Here is a 15,653-nt window from a genome sequence, read left to right as displayed (position 1 = left end):
CATGTGAAATATATAACCCCCAAAGACGTACAGAAGACCAGGAGAAGACTACTCAACATTGTGTCATAACCTACATTGGCAAAGGATGCGAGGAAGAATAGATACATGTATATGTGTGAAAGAACCACATCTTGCACACCTAGAACAAACAAACCATTGTAATCAAATTTGCTGGGATAAAAAATAAAAAGTAAATTACAAATACGAACAAGAAGTAATGAGACATAAAGTTAAAGGGCTTTTTCCTGGCACATTCCATTCTAATATACAACCTCGAACACCACTTCCATTAAGGCTCTGTTTCCCTAGGAACCAAATTTGGTAAAGGAGAAATGCTGCCACCTAGTGGCCGTTTCCTGCAAGAGCAGCTTTAAAGTCACAGCTAATGGTCACTTAACATTCACAAGGACTCAGGGCTGTAAAGGACACTTGCCCTAAATATTTGTGCTGAAGTAGGGAATGGGCAAAAAATTCAAAACAGGCAAATGTTTCAAGAAGAGATTAGGAAGAGTTAAGTTTTACTCACACTCTTTTTAAAAAAAAGGAAAATGGATAAAAGCTCAACCTCAGGGAGTGTTAGACGCATGCAATCTAATCTACAAAAAGTTTCAACTTACACCAGTCGGCTGACCATCAGCAAAAAGTCTACAAACAATAAATGCTGAAGGGGTTTTAGAGAACTGTGTACCCTCTGCCTGCTGGTGAGACGTAAAGGGGTAACAGCCAATAATGAGAACAGAAAGGAGCTGCGTTTAAAAGTAAAAATGGAGGTACTATTCAATCCAGCAGGCGCACCATTGGACCTCTCACCTGAGAAGACAATCGAGAAGACACAGGCCGCAAAAGCTGCAGTGCAGCCTTATTCACAATAGCCAAGACAGTGAAGCAATCAAAATGTCCAACAACAGGTAAATGGATAAAGAAGAAGTGGTCCGTGTACACAATGGAATATTAGCCATGGAAAACAATGAACCATTGCTCTTTGAGGCACAACAAATGAGTCTGGAGATAATCACGAAAGATGAGGTAAGTTGGAAAGCAAAAGACCTGTGTTCTATGATAGCACTTATAGGCGTTATCTAATAACTGACACAAATGAACATATTTCCACAGAGAAAGACACTCACAGATTTAGAAAACAAACTATGCTCATCTAAAACGACAGGTGGGGGGAATGGATAAATTAAGATTAGTGTTACTATACGTATACAAACACATATGATATACATATCTCAAAAAGACCAACCATATAGCAAGGGAAGTCTGCGGAACCCTCTGTAACATTTTACATGGGAAGAGGATCTGTACTTGAATAGACATATATAATGTACAAATGAACCAGATTGTGTACACCTAGGACAAACAATATTCTAAGCTTTACCCCAATTAAAACACTTTTAAAAACCAAGAAGAAATAATGACACATAAACTTATGGGGGTTTCTCCACGCACATTCCAATGTAATTTACAACCTAGGAACACGACTTCCAGAAAGGCTCTGCTGCCCTACTCCCCAGATTTGGGAATGGAGAAATGCTGCCTCCTTGAGGCCACTTCCCACAACAGCAGCTTTAAACCCATTGCTAAAGGTCACTAAATATTCACCAAACTTGCAGTTCCGGAAATGACACCTGCTCTCTAAAAAAACGCTGGGGTGGAAAATCGACCAAATAACTCAAAAGAGGGCAACCTTCCAAGAAGACAATTTCAAGAGTTATATCGTACTGCCAATTGTTTCCTTTTTTTAACGGAAAAGAAAACGGCGGAGAAAAATGATGAGTTTTATGAATTTTCAAAGACATGCAAACCCAAATTACAAAAACCTATCAGCTCACAGCAGCCAGAAGGGCCATTAGCATCAATGCTGTAAACAATAAATGCTGAAGCGATTGTGGAGAAATGCGTACCCTCGATTCTAAGGGGGACGTGGTAAGAGCCACTAATGAAAACACAAAGAAGGTGCTTTGAAAAGGGAAACACGGTGCTACCAGTCAATCAATCACACCCACTGCTGGGCCTATCACCTGAGAAAATGAGAATCAAAAAGTCGCAGGCTGGCAATCCTGCACTCCAACAATATTTACCATAGCCAACACTTGGAAGCAATGAAAATGTCCATCAACCGAGGAATGCACAAAGAAGAAGTGGTCCACGTACACAGTGGAAAATTACTCCAATAAAAAATAAAAATTAAATTTAAAAATCCAACAAAAGTAAGGAGACATCAGCTTGTGTGGGTTTGTCCGGGCACACTCCACTCTAATTTATAACCGAGAAACACCACAGGCCGCCAGGGCTTTTCCCTAGTTCCCAGGGTGGGGAACATAGAAAGGCTGCCGCCCTCTGGCAGTTACCTGCAAAAGCAGTTTTAAAGCCTGTGCTAATGGTCATTTCATAGGAACAAGTACTGCAGAACTGTAAATGAAACCTGCCCTCAAAATGTCTTCAGGGAGGTAACGGCCAAAATATTTCAAAAGGTGACACGTACGTTAAGAGAACACTTTGAAGAACTAAGGGGTAATCACTGCTTGAAAAATAAAAAGGACATGCCTTAAAGCTCAATTTCAACGGATTATGAGGCACATGCGAATTCAACCACAAAGAGGTATCAGCTCACACTTGTCAGAATAACCATGAGCAAGAAAACTACAAACAATAAATGCTGAAGGTGTTGTGGAGAAATGCATACCCTCAACTTCAAGGGGGACGTAAGTTGGAAAGGGCCACGAATGAGAACAGAATGGAGGTGCCTTAAAAAGGTAAACATTGTGCTACCATATGATCCAGCAGGCCCACTCCTCCACCTATAATCTAAGAAGAGAGAATTGGAAAGACACAGGCAGGCAAATCTGCATTGCCCAGTATTACAATAGCCAAGATATGGAAGTAACCAAAAAGACCACCAACAGATGGGTGGGCAAAGAAGAACTCCTCCATGTACAGATGGAATATTCGCTAGTGAAAAAAATGAAACAATGCCATTTGCAGCACCATAGATGAGTCTAGACGTAATCACGCCACGTGTAGTAAGTGAGAAAGCAAAAGGCACATATCCTATCATATCACTTTCAGGAGTTACTTAAAAATTGATACCAATGAAGATATTTCCACAGAGAAAGGCAATCACAGATTCATTAAAAAACTTATGGTTCACCAAATAGAAAGGGATGAGGATTGGATACATTGCCATATTGGGGTTAACAGAGATATACAAACCATGTGAAATATATAACCCCCAAAGACGTACAGAAGACCAGGAGAAGACTACTCAACATTGTGTCATAACCTACATTGGCAAAGGATGCGAGGAAGAATAGATACATGTATATGTGTGAAAGAACCACATCTTGCACACCTAGAACAAACAAACCATTGTAATCAAATTTGCTGGGATAAAAAATAAAAAGTAAATTACAAATACGAACAAGAAGTAATGAGACATAAAGTTAAAGGGCTTTTTCCTGGCACATTCCATTCTAATATACAACCTCGAACACCACTTCCATTAAGGCTCTGTTTCCCTAGGAACCAAATTTGGTAAAGGAGAAATGCTGCCACCTAGTGGCCGTTTCCTGCAAGAGCAGCTTTAAAGTCACAGCTAATGGTCACTTAACATTCACAAGGACTCAGGGCTGTAAAGGACACTTGCCCTAAATATTTGTGCTGAAGTAGGGAATGGGCAAAAAATTCAAAACAGGCAAATGTTTCAAGAAGAGATTAGGAAGAGTTAAGTTTTACTCACACTCTTTTTAAAAAAAAGGAAAATGGATAAAAGCTCAACCTCAGGGAGTGTTAGACGCATGCAATCTAATCTACAAAAAGTTTCAACTTACACCAGTCGGCTGACCATCAGCAAAAAGTCTACAAACAATAAATGCTGAAGGGGTTTTAGAGAACTGTGTACCCTCTGCCTGCTGGTGAGACGTAAAGGGGTAACAGCCAATAATGAGAACAGAAAGGAGCTGCGTTTAAAAGTAAAAATGGAGGTACTATTCAATCCAGCAGGCGCACCATTGGACCTCTCACCTGAGAAGACAATCGAGAAGACACAGGCCGCAAAAGCTGCAGTGCAGCCTTATTCACAATAGCCAAGACAGTGAAGCAATCAAAATGTCCAACAACAGGTAAATGGATAAAGAAGAAGTGGTCCGTGTACACAATGGAATATTAGCCATGGAAAACAATGAACCATTGCTCTTTGAGGCACAACAAATGAGTCTGGAGATAATCACGAAAGATGAGGTAAGTTGGAAAGCAAAAGACCTGTGTTCTATGATAGGACTTATAGGCGTTATCTAATAACTGACACAAACGAACATATTTCCACAGAGAAAGACACTCACAGATTTAGAAAACAAACTATGCTCATCTAAAACGACAGGTGGGGGGAATGGATAAATTAAGATTAGTGTTACTATACGTATACAAACACATATGATATACATATCTCAAAAAGACCAACCATATAGCAAGGGAAGTCTGCGGAACCCTCTGTAACATTTTACATGGGAAGAGGATCTGTACTTGAATAGACATATATAATGTACAAATGAACCAGATTGTGTACACCTAGGACAAACAATATTCTAAGCTTTACCCCAATTAAAACACTTTTAAAAACCAAGAAGAAATAATGACACATAAACTTATGGGGGTTTCTCCACGCACATTCCAATGTAATTTACAACCTAGGAACACGACTTCCAGAAAGGCTCTGCTGCCCTACTCCCCAGATTTGGGAATGGAGAAATGCTGCCTCCTTGAGGCCACTTCCCACAACAGCAGCTTTAAACCCATTGCTAAAGGTCACTAAATATTCACCAAACTTGCAGTTCGGGAAATGACACCTGCTCTCTAAAAAAACGCTGGGGTGGAAAATCGACCAAATAACTCAAAAGAGGGCAACCTTCCAAGAAGACAATTTCAAGAGTTATATCGTACTGCCAATTGTTTCCTTTTTTTAACGGAAAAGAAAACGGCGGAGAAAAATGATGAGTTTTACGAATTTTCAAAGACATGCAAACCCAAATTACAAAAACCTATCAGCTCACAGCAGCCAGAAGGGCCATTAGCATCAATGCTGTAAACAATAAATGCTGAAGCGATTGTGGAGAAATGCGTACCCTCGATTCTAAGGGGGACGTGGTAAGAGCCACTAATGAAAACACAAAGAAGGTGCTTTGAAAAGGGAAACACGGTGCTACCAGTCAATCAATCACACCCACTGCTGGGCCTATCACCTGAGAAAATGAGAATCAAAAAGTCGCAGGCTGGCAATCCTGCACTCCAACAATATTTACCATAGCCAACACTTGGAAGCAATGAAAATGTCCATCAACCGAGGAATGCACAAAGAAGAAGTGGTCCACGTACACAGTGGAAAATTACTCCAATAAAAAATAAAAATTAAATTTAAAAATCCAACAAAAGTAAGGAGACATCAGCTTGTGTGGGTTTGTCCGGGCACACTCCACTCTAATTTATAACCGAGAAACACCACAGGCCGCCAGGGCTTTTCCCTAGTTCCCAGGGTGGGGAACATAGAAAGGCTGCCGCCCTCTGGCAGTTACCTGCAAAAGCAGTTTTAAAGCCTGTGCTAATGGTCATTTCATAGGAACAAGTACTGCAGAACTGTAAATGAAACCTGCCCTCAAAATGTCTTCAGGGAGGTAACGGCCAAAACATTTCAAAAGGTGACACGTACGTTAAGAGAACACTTTGAAGAACTAAGGGGTAATCACTGCTTGAAAAATAAAAAGGACATGCCTTAAAGCTCAATTTCAACGGATTATGAGGCACATGCGAATTCAACCACAAAGAGGTATCAGCTCACACTTGTCAGAATAACCATGAGCAAGAAAACTACAAACAATAAATGCTGAAGGTGTTGTGGAGAAATGCATACCCTCAACTTCAAGGGGGACGTAAGTTGGAAAGGGCCACGAATGAGAACAGAATGGAGGTGCCTTAAAAAGGTAAACATTGTGCTACCATATGATCCAGCAGGCCCACTCCTCCACCTATAATCTAAGAAGAGAGAATTGGAAAGACACAGGCAGGCAAATCTGCATTGCCCAGTATTACAATAGCCAAGATATGGAAGTAACCAAAAAGACCACCAACAGATGGGTGGGCAAAGAAGAACTCCTCCATGTACAGATGGAATATTCGCTAGTGAAAAAAATGAAACAATGCCATTTGCAGCACCATAGATGAGTCTAGACGTAATCACGCCACGTGTAGTAAGTGAGAAAGCAAAAGGCACATATCCTATCATATCACTTTCAGGAGTTACTTAAAAATTGATACCAATGAAGATATTTCCACAGAGAAAGGCAATCACAGATTCATTAAAAAACTTATGGTTCACCAAATAGAAAGGGATGAGGATTGGATACATTGCCATATTGGGGTTAACAGAGATATACAAACCATGTGAAATATATAACCCCCAAAGACGTACAGAAGACCAGGAGAAGACTACTCAACATTGTGTCATAACCTACATTGGCAAAGGATGCGAGGAAGAATAGATACATGTATATGTGTGAAAGAACCACATCTTGCACACCTAGAACAAACAAACCATTGTAATCAAATTTGCTGGGATAAAAAATAAAAAGTAAATTACAAATACGAACAAGAAGTAATGAGACATAAAGTTAAAGGGCTTTTTCCTGGCACATTCCATTCTAATATACAACCTCGAACACCACTTCCATTAAGGCTCTGTTTCCCTAGGAACCAAATTTGGTAAAGGAGAAATGCTGCCACCTAGTGGCCGTTTCCTGCAAGAGCAGCTTTAAAGTCACAGCTAATGGTCACTTAACATTCACAAGGACTCAGGGCTGTAAAGGACACTTGCCCTAAATATTTGTGCTGAAGTAGGGAATGGGCAAAAAATTCAAAACAGGCAAATGTTTCAAGAAGAGATTAGGAAGAGTTAAGTTTTACTCACACTCTTTTTAAAAAAAAGGAAAATGGATAAAAGCTCAACCTCAGGGAGTGTTAGACGCATGCAATCTAATCTACAAAAAGTTTCAACTTACACCAGTCGGCTGACCATCAGCAAAAAGTCTACAAACAATAAATGCTGAAGGGGTTTTAGAGAACTGTGTACCCTCTGCCTGCTGGTGAGACGTAAAGGGGTAACAGCCAATAATGAGAACAGAAAGGAGCTGCGTTTAAAAGTAAAAATGGAGGTACTATTCAATCCAGCAGGCGCACCATTGGACCTCTCACCTGAGAAGACAATCGAGAAGACACAGGCCGCAAAAGCTGCAGTGCAGCCTTATTCACAATAGCCAAGACAGTGAAGCAATCAAAATGTCCAACAACAGGTAAATGGATAAAGAAGAAGTGGTCCGTGTACACAATGGAATATTAGCCATGGAAAACAATGAACCATTGCTCTTTGAGGCACCACAAATGAGTCTGGAGATAATCACGAAAGATGAGGTAAGTTGGAAAGCAAAAGACCTGTGTTCTATGATAGCACTTATAGGCGTTATCTAATAACTGACACAAACGAACATATTTCCACAGAGAAAGACACTCACAGATTTAGAAAACAAACTATGCTCATCTAAAACGACAGGTGGGGGGAATGGATAAATTAAGATTAGTGTTACTATACGTATACAAACACATATGATATACATATCTCAAAAAGACCAACCATATAGCAAGGGAAGTCTGCGGAACCCTCTGTAACATTTTACATGGGAAGAGGATCTGTACTTGAATAGACATATATAATGTACAAATGAACCAGATTGTGTACACCTAGGACAAACAATATTCTAAGCTTTACCCCAATTAAAACACTTTTAAAAACCAAGAAGAAATAATGACAGATAAACTTATGGGGGTTTCTCCACGCACATTCCAATGTAATTTACAACCTAGGAACACGACTTCCAGAAAGGCTCTGCTGCCCTACTCCCCAGATTTGGGAATGGAGAAATGCTGCCTCCTTGAGGCCACTTCCCACAACAGCAGCTTTAAACCCATTGCTAAAGGTCACTAAATATTCACCAAACTTGCAGTTCGGGAAATGACACCTGCTCTCTAAAAAAACGCTGGGGTGGAAAATCGACCAAATAACTCAAAAGAGGGCAACCTTCCAAGATGACAATTTCAAGAGTTATATCGTACTGCCAATTGTTTCCTTTTTTTAACGGAAAAGAAAACGGCGGAGAAAAATGATGAGTTTTACGAATTTTCAAAGACATGCAAACCCAAATTACAAAAACCTATCAGCTCACAGCAGCCAGAAGGGCCATTAGCATCAATGCTGTAAACAATAAATGCTGAAGCGATTGTGGAGAAATGCGTACCCTCGATTCTAAGGGGGACGTGGTAAGAGCCACTAATGAAAACACAAAGAAGGTGCTTTGAAAAGGGAAACACGGTGCTACCAGTCAATCAATCACACCCACTGCTGGGCCTATCACCTGAGAAAATGAGAATCAAAAAGTCGCAGGCTGGCAATCCTGCACTCCAACAATATTTACCATAGCCAACACTTGGAAGCAATGAAAATGTCCATCAACCGAGGAATGCACAAAGAAGAAGTGGTCCACGTACACAGTGGAAAATTACTCCAATAAAAAATAAAAATTAAATTTAAAAATCCAACGAAAGTAAGGAGACATCAGCTTGTGTGGGTTTGTCCGGGCACACTCCACTCTAATTTATAACCGAGAAACACCACAGGCCGCCAGGGCTTTTCCCTAGTTCCCAGGGTGGGGAACATAGAAAGGCTGCCGCCCTCTGGCAGTTACCTGCAAAAGCAGTTTTAAAGCCTGTGCTAATGGTCATTTCATAGGAACAAGTACTGCAGAACTGTAAATGAAACCTGCCCTCAAAATGTCTTCAGGGAGGTAACGGCCAAAACATTTCAAAAGGTGACACGTACGTTAAGAGAACACTTTGAAGAACTAAGGGGTAATCACTGCTTGAAAAATAAAAAGGACATGCCTTAAAGCTCAATTTCAACGGATTATGAGGCACATGCGAATTCAACCACAAAGAGGTATCAGCTCACACTTGTCAGAATAACCATGAGCAAGAAAACTACAAACAATAAATGCTGAAGGTGTTGTGGAGAAATGCATACCCTCAACTTCAAGGGGGACGTAAGTTGGAAAGGGCCACGAATGAGAACAGAATGGAGGTGCCTTAAAAAGGTCAACATTGTGCTACCATATGATCCAGCAGGCCCACTCCTCCACCTATAATCTAAGAAGAGAGAATTGGAAAGACACAGGCAGGCAAATCTGCATTGCCCAGTATTACAATAGCCAAGATATGGAAGTAACGAAAAAGACCACCAACAGATGGGTGGGCAAAGAAGAACTCCTCCATGTACAGATGGAATATTCGCTAGTGAAAAAAATGAAACAATGCCATTTGCAGCACCATAGATGAGTCTAGACGTAATCACGCCACGTGTAGTAAGTGAGAAAGCAAAAGGCACATATCCTATCATATCACTTTCGGGAGTTACTTAAAAATTGATACCAATGAAGATATTTCCACAGAGAAAGGCAATCACAGATTCATTAAAAAACTTATGGTTCACCAAATAGAAAGGGATGAGGATTGGATACATTGCCATATTGGGGTTAACAGAGATATACAAACCATGTGAAATATATAACCCCCAAAGACGTACAGAAGACCAGGAGAAGACTACTCAACATTGTGTCATAACCTACATTGGCAAAGGATGCGAGGAAGAATAGATACATGTATATGTGTGAAAGAACCACATCTTGCACACCTAGAACAAACAAACCATTGTAATCAAATTTGCTGGGATAAAAAATAAAAAGTAAATTACAAATACGAACAAGAAGTAATGAGACATAAAGTTAAAGGGCTTTTTCCTGGCACATTCCATTCTAATATACAACCTCGAACACCACTTCCATTAAGGCTCTGTTTCCCTAGGAACCAAATTTGGTAAAGGAGAAATGCTGCCACCTAGTGGCCGTTTCCTGCAAGAGCAGCTTTAAAGTCACAGCTAATGGTCACTTAACATTCACAAGGACTCAGGGCTGTAAAGGACACTTGCCCTAAATATTTGTGCTGAAGTAGGGAATGGACAAAAAATTCAAAACAGGCAAATGTTTCAAGAAGAGATTAGGAAGAGTTAAGTTTTACTCACACTCTTTGTAAAAAAAAAGGAAAATGGATAAAAGCTCAACCTCAGGGAGTGTTAGACGCATGCAATCTAATCTACAAAAAGTTTCAACTTACACCAGTCGGCTGACCATCAGCAAAAAGTCTACAAACAATAAATGCTGAAGGGGTTTTAGAGAACTGTGTACCCTCTGCCTGCTGGTGAGACGTAAAGGGGTAACAGCCAATAATGAGAACAGAAAGGAGCTGCGTTTAAAAGTAAAAATGGAGGTACTATTCAATCCAGCAGGCGCACCATTGGACCTCTCACCTGAGAAGACAATCGAGAAGACACAGGCCGCAAAAGCTGCAGTGCAGCCTTATTCACAATAGCCAAGACAGTGAAGCAATCAAAATGTCCAACAACAGGTAAATGGATAAAGAAGAAGTGGTCCGTGTACACAATGGAATATGAGCCATGGAAGACAATGAACCATTGCTCTTTGAGGCACCACAAATGAGTCTGGAGATAATCACGAAAGATGAGGTAAGTTGGAAAGCAAAAGACCTGTGTTCTATGATAGCACTTATAGGCGTTATCTAATAACTGACACAAATGAACATATTTCCACAGAGAAAGACACTCACGGATTTAGAAAACAAACTATGCTCATCTAAAACGACAGGTGGGGGGAATGGATAAATTAAGATTAGTGTTACTATACGTATACAAACACATATGATATACATATCTCAAAAAGACCAACCATATAGCAAGGGAAGTCTGCGGAACCCTCTGTAACATTTTACATGGGAAGAGGATCTGTACTTGAATAGACATATATAATGTACAAATGAACCAGATTGTGTACACCTAGGACAAACAATATTCTAAGCTTTACCCCAATTAAAACACTTTTAAAAACCAAGAAGAAATAATGACACATAAACTTATGGGGGTTTCTCCACGCACATTCCAATGTAATTTACAACCTAGGAACACGACTTCCAGAAAGGCTCTGCTGCCCTACTCCCCAGATTTGGGAATGGAGAAATGCTGCCTCCTTGAGGCCACTTCCCACAACAGCAGCTTTAAACCCATTGCTAAAGGTCACTAAATATTCACCAAACTTGCAGTTCGGGAAATGACACCTGCTCTCTAAAAAAACGCTGGGGTGGAAAATCGACCAAATAACTCAAAAGAGGGCAACCTTCCAAGAAGACAATTTCAAGAGTTATATCGTACTGCCAATTGTTTCCTTTTTTTAACGGAAAAGAAAACGGCGGAGAAAAATGATGAGTTTTACGAATTTTCAAAGACATGCAAACCCAAATTACAAAAACCTATCAGCTCACAGCAGCCAGAAGGGCCATTAGCATCAATGCTGTAAACAATAAATGCTGAAGCGATTGTGGAGAAATGCGTACCCTCGATTCTAAGGGGGACGTGGTAAGAGCCACTAATGAAAACACAAAGAAGGTGCTTTGAAAAGGGAAACACGGTGCTACCAGTCAATCAATCACACCCACTGCTGGGCCTATCACCTGAGAAAATGAGAATCAAAAAGTCGCAGGCTGGCAATCCTGCACTCCAACAATATTTACCATAGCCAACACTTGGAAGCAATGAAAATGTCCATCAACCGAGGAATGCACAAAGAAGAAGTGGTCCACGTACACAGTGGAAAATTACTCCAATAAAAAATAAAAATTAAATTTAAAAATCCAACAAAAGTAAGGAGACATCAGCTTGTGTGGGTTTGTCCGGGCACACTCCACTCTAATTTATAACCGAGAAACACCACAGGCCGCCAGGGCTTTTCCCTAGTTCCCAGGGTGGGGAACATAGAAAGGCTGCCGCCCTCTGGCAGTTACCTGCAAAAGCAGTTTTAAAGCCTGTGCTAATGGTCATTTCATAGGAACAAGTACTGCAGAACTGTAAATGAAACCTGCCCTCAAAATGTCTTCAGGGAGGTAACGGCCAAAACATTTCAAAAGGTGACACGTACGTTAAGAGAACACTTTGAAGAACTAAGGGGTAATCACTGCTTGAAAAATAAAAAGGACATGCCTTAAAGCTCAATTTCAACGGATTATGAGGCACATGCGAATTCAACCACAAAGAGGTATCAGCTCACACTTGTCAGAATAACCATGAGCAAGAAAACTACAAACAATAAATGCTGAAGGTGTTGTGGAGAAATGCATACCCTCAACTTCAAGGGGGACGTAAGTTGGAAAGGGCCACGAATGAGAACAGAATGGAGGTGCCTTAAAAAGGTAAACATTGTGCTACCATATGATCCAGCAGGCCCACTCCTCCACCTATAATCTAAGAAGAGAGAATTGGAAAGACACAGGCAGGCAAATCTGCATTGCCCAGTATTACAATAGCCAAGATATGGAAGTAACCAAAAAGACCACCAACAGATGGGTGGGCAAAGAAGAACTCCTCCATGTACAGATGGAATATTCGCTAGTGAAAAAAATGAAACAATGCCATTTGCAGCACCATAGATGAGTCTAGACGTAATCACGCCACGTGTAGTAAGTGAGAAAGCAAAAGGCACATATCCTATCATATCACTTTCAGGAGTTACTTAAAAATTGATACCAATGAAGATATTTCCACAGAGAAAGGCAATCACAGATTCATTAAAAAACTTATGGTTCACCAAATAGAAAGGGATGAGGATTGGATACATTGCCATATTGGGGTTAACAGAGATATACAAACCATGTGAAATATATAACCCCCAAAGACGTACAGAAGACCAGGAGAAGACTACTCAACATTGTGTCATAACCTACATTGGCAAAGGATGCGAGGAAGAATAGATACATGTATATGTGTGAAAGAACCACATCTTGCACACCTAGAACAAACAAACCATTGTAATCAAATTTGCTGGGATAAAAAATAAAAAGTAAATTACAAATACGAACAAGAAGTAATGAGACATAAAGTTAAAGGGCTTTTTCCTGGCACATTCCATTCTAATATACAACCTCGAACACCACTTCCATTAAGGCTCTGTTTCCCTAGGAACCAAATTTGGTAAAGGAGAAATGCTGCCACCTAGTGGCCGTTTCCTGCAAGAGCAGCTTTAAAGTCACAGCTAATGGTCACTTAACATTCACAAGGACTCAGGGCTGTAAAGGACACTTGCCCTAAATATTTGTGCTGAAGTAGGGAATGGGCAAAAAATTCAAAACAGGCAAATGTTTCAAGAAGAGATTAGGAAGAGTTAAGTTTTACTCACACTCTTTTTAAAAAAAAGGAAAATGGATAAAAGCTCAACCTCAGGGAGTGTTAGACGCATGCAATCTAATCTACAAAAAGTTTCAACTTACACCAGTCGGCTGACCATCAGCAAAAAGTCTACAAACAATAAATGCTGAAGGGGTTTTAGAGAACTGTGTACCCTCTGCCTGCTGGTGAGACGTAAAGGGGTAACAGCCAATAATGAGAACAGAAAGGAGCTGCGTTTAAAAGTAAAAATGGAGGTACTATTCAATCCAGCAGGCGCACCATTGGACCTCTCACCTGAGAAGACAATCGAGAAGACACAGGCCGCAAAAGCTGCAGTGCAGCCTTATTCACAATAGCCAAGACAGTGAAGCAATCAAAATGTCCAACAACAGGTAAATGGATAAAGAAGAAGTGGTCCGTGTACACAATGGAATATTAGCCATGGAAAACAATGAACCATTGCTCTTTGAGGCACCACAAATGAGTCTGGAGATAATCACGAAAGATGAGGTAAGTTGGAAAGCAAAAGACCTGTGTTCTATGATAGCACTTATAGGCGTTATCTAATAACTGACACAAACGAACATATTTCCACAGAGAAAGACACTCACAGATTTAGAAAACAAACTATGCTCATCTAAAACGACAGGTGGGGGGAATGGATAAATTAAGATTAGTGTTACTATACGTATACAAACACATATGATATACATATCTCAAAAAGACCAACCATATAGCAAGGGAAGTCTGCGGAACCCTCTGTAACATTTTACATGGGAAGAGGATCTGTACTTGAATAGACATATATAATGTACAAATGAACCAGATTGTGTACACCTAGGACAAACAATATTCTAAGCTTTACCCCAATTAAAACACTTTTAAAAACCAAGAAGAAATAATGACAGATAAACTTATGGGGGTTTCTCCACGCACATTCCAATGTAATTTACAACCTAGGAACACGACTTCCAGAAAGGCTCTGCTGCCCTACTCCCCAGATTTGGGAATGGAGAAATGCTGCCTCCTTGAGGCCACTTCCCACAACAGCAGCTTTAAACCCATTGCTAAAGGTCACTAAATATTCACCAAACTTGCAGTTCGGGAAATGACACCTGCTCTCTAAAAAAACGCTGGGGTGGAAAATCGACCAAATAACTCAAAAGAGGGCAACCTTCCAAGATGACAATTTCAAGAGTTATATCGTACTGCCAATTGTTTCCTTTTTTTAACGGAAAAGAAAACGGCGGAGAAAAATGATGAGTTTTACGAATTTTCAAAGACATGCAAACCCAAATTACAAAAACCTATCAGCTCACAGCAGCCAGAAGGGCCATTAGCATCAATGCTGTAAACAATAAATGCTGAAGCGATTGTGGAGAAATGCGTACCCTCGATTCTAAGGGGGACGTGGTAAGAGCCACTAATGAAAACACAAAGAAGGTGCTTTGAAAAGGGAAACACGGTGCTACCAGTCAATCAATCACACCCACTGCTGGGCCTATCACCTGAGAAAATGAGAATCAAAAAGTCGCAGGCTGGCAATCCTGCACTCCAACAATATTTACCATAGCCAACACTTGGAAGCAATGAAAATGTCCATCAACCGAGGAATGCACAAAGAAGAAGTGGTCCACGTACACAGTGGAAAATTACTCCAATAAAAAATAAAAATTAAATTTAAAAATCCAACGAAAGTAAGGAGACATCAGCTTGTGTGGGTTTGTCCGGGCACACTCCACTCTAATTTATAACCGAGAAACACCACAGGCCGCCAGGGCTTTTCCCTAGTTCCCAGGGTGGGGAACATAGAAAGGCTGCCGCCCTCTGGCAGTTACCTGCAAAAGCAGTTTTAAAGCCTGTGCTAATGGTCATTTCATAGGAACAAGTACTGCAGAACTGTAAATGAAACCTGCCCTCAAAATGTCTTCAGGGAGGTAACGGCCAAAACATTTCAAAAGGTGACACGTACGTTAAGAGAACACTTTGAAGAACTAAGGGGTAATCACTGCTTGAAAAATAAAAAGGACATGCCTTAAAGCTCAATTTCAACGGATTATGAGGCACATGCGAATTCAACCACAAAGAGGTATCAGCTCACACTTGTCAGAATAACCATGAGCAAGAAAACTACAAACAATAAATGCTGAAGGTGTTGTGGAGAAATGCATACCCTCAACTTCAAGGGGGACGTAAGTTGGAAAGGGCCACGAATGAGAACAGAATGGAGGTGCCTTAAAAAGGTAAACATTGTGCTACCATATGATCCAGC

Source organism: Balaenoptera borealis (assembly GCF_965194805.1).
Source record: "Balaenoptera borealis genome assembly, chromosome: 9".
NCBI classification, from domain to species: domain Eukaryota; kingdom Metazoa; phylum Chordata; class Mammalia; order Artiodactyla; family Balaenopteridae; genus Balaenoptera; species Balaenoptera borealis.
The sequence above is the reverse complement of the archived record's forward strand: the minus strand, read 5'-3'. Positions refer to the sequence as shown.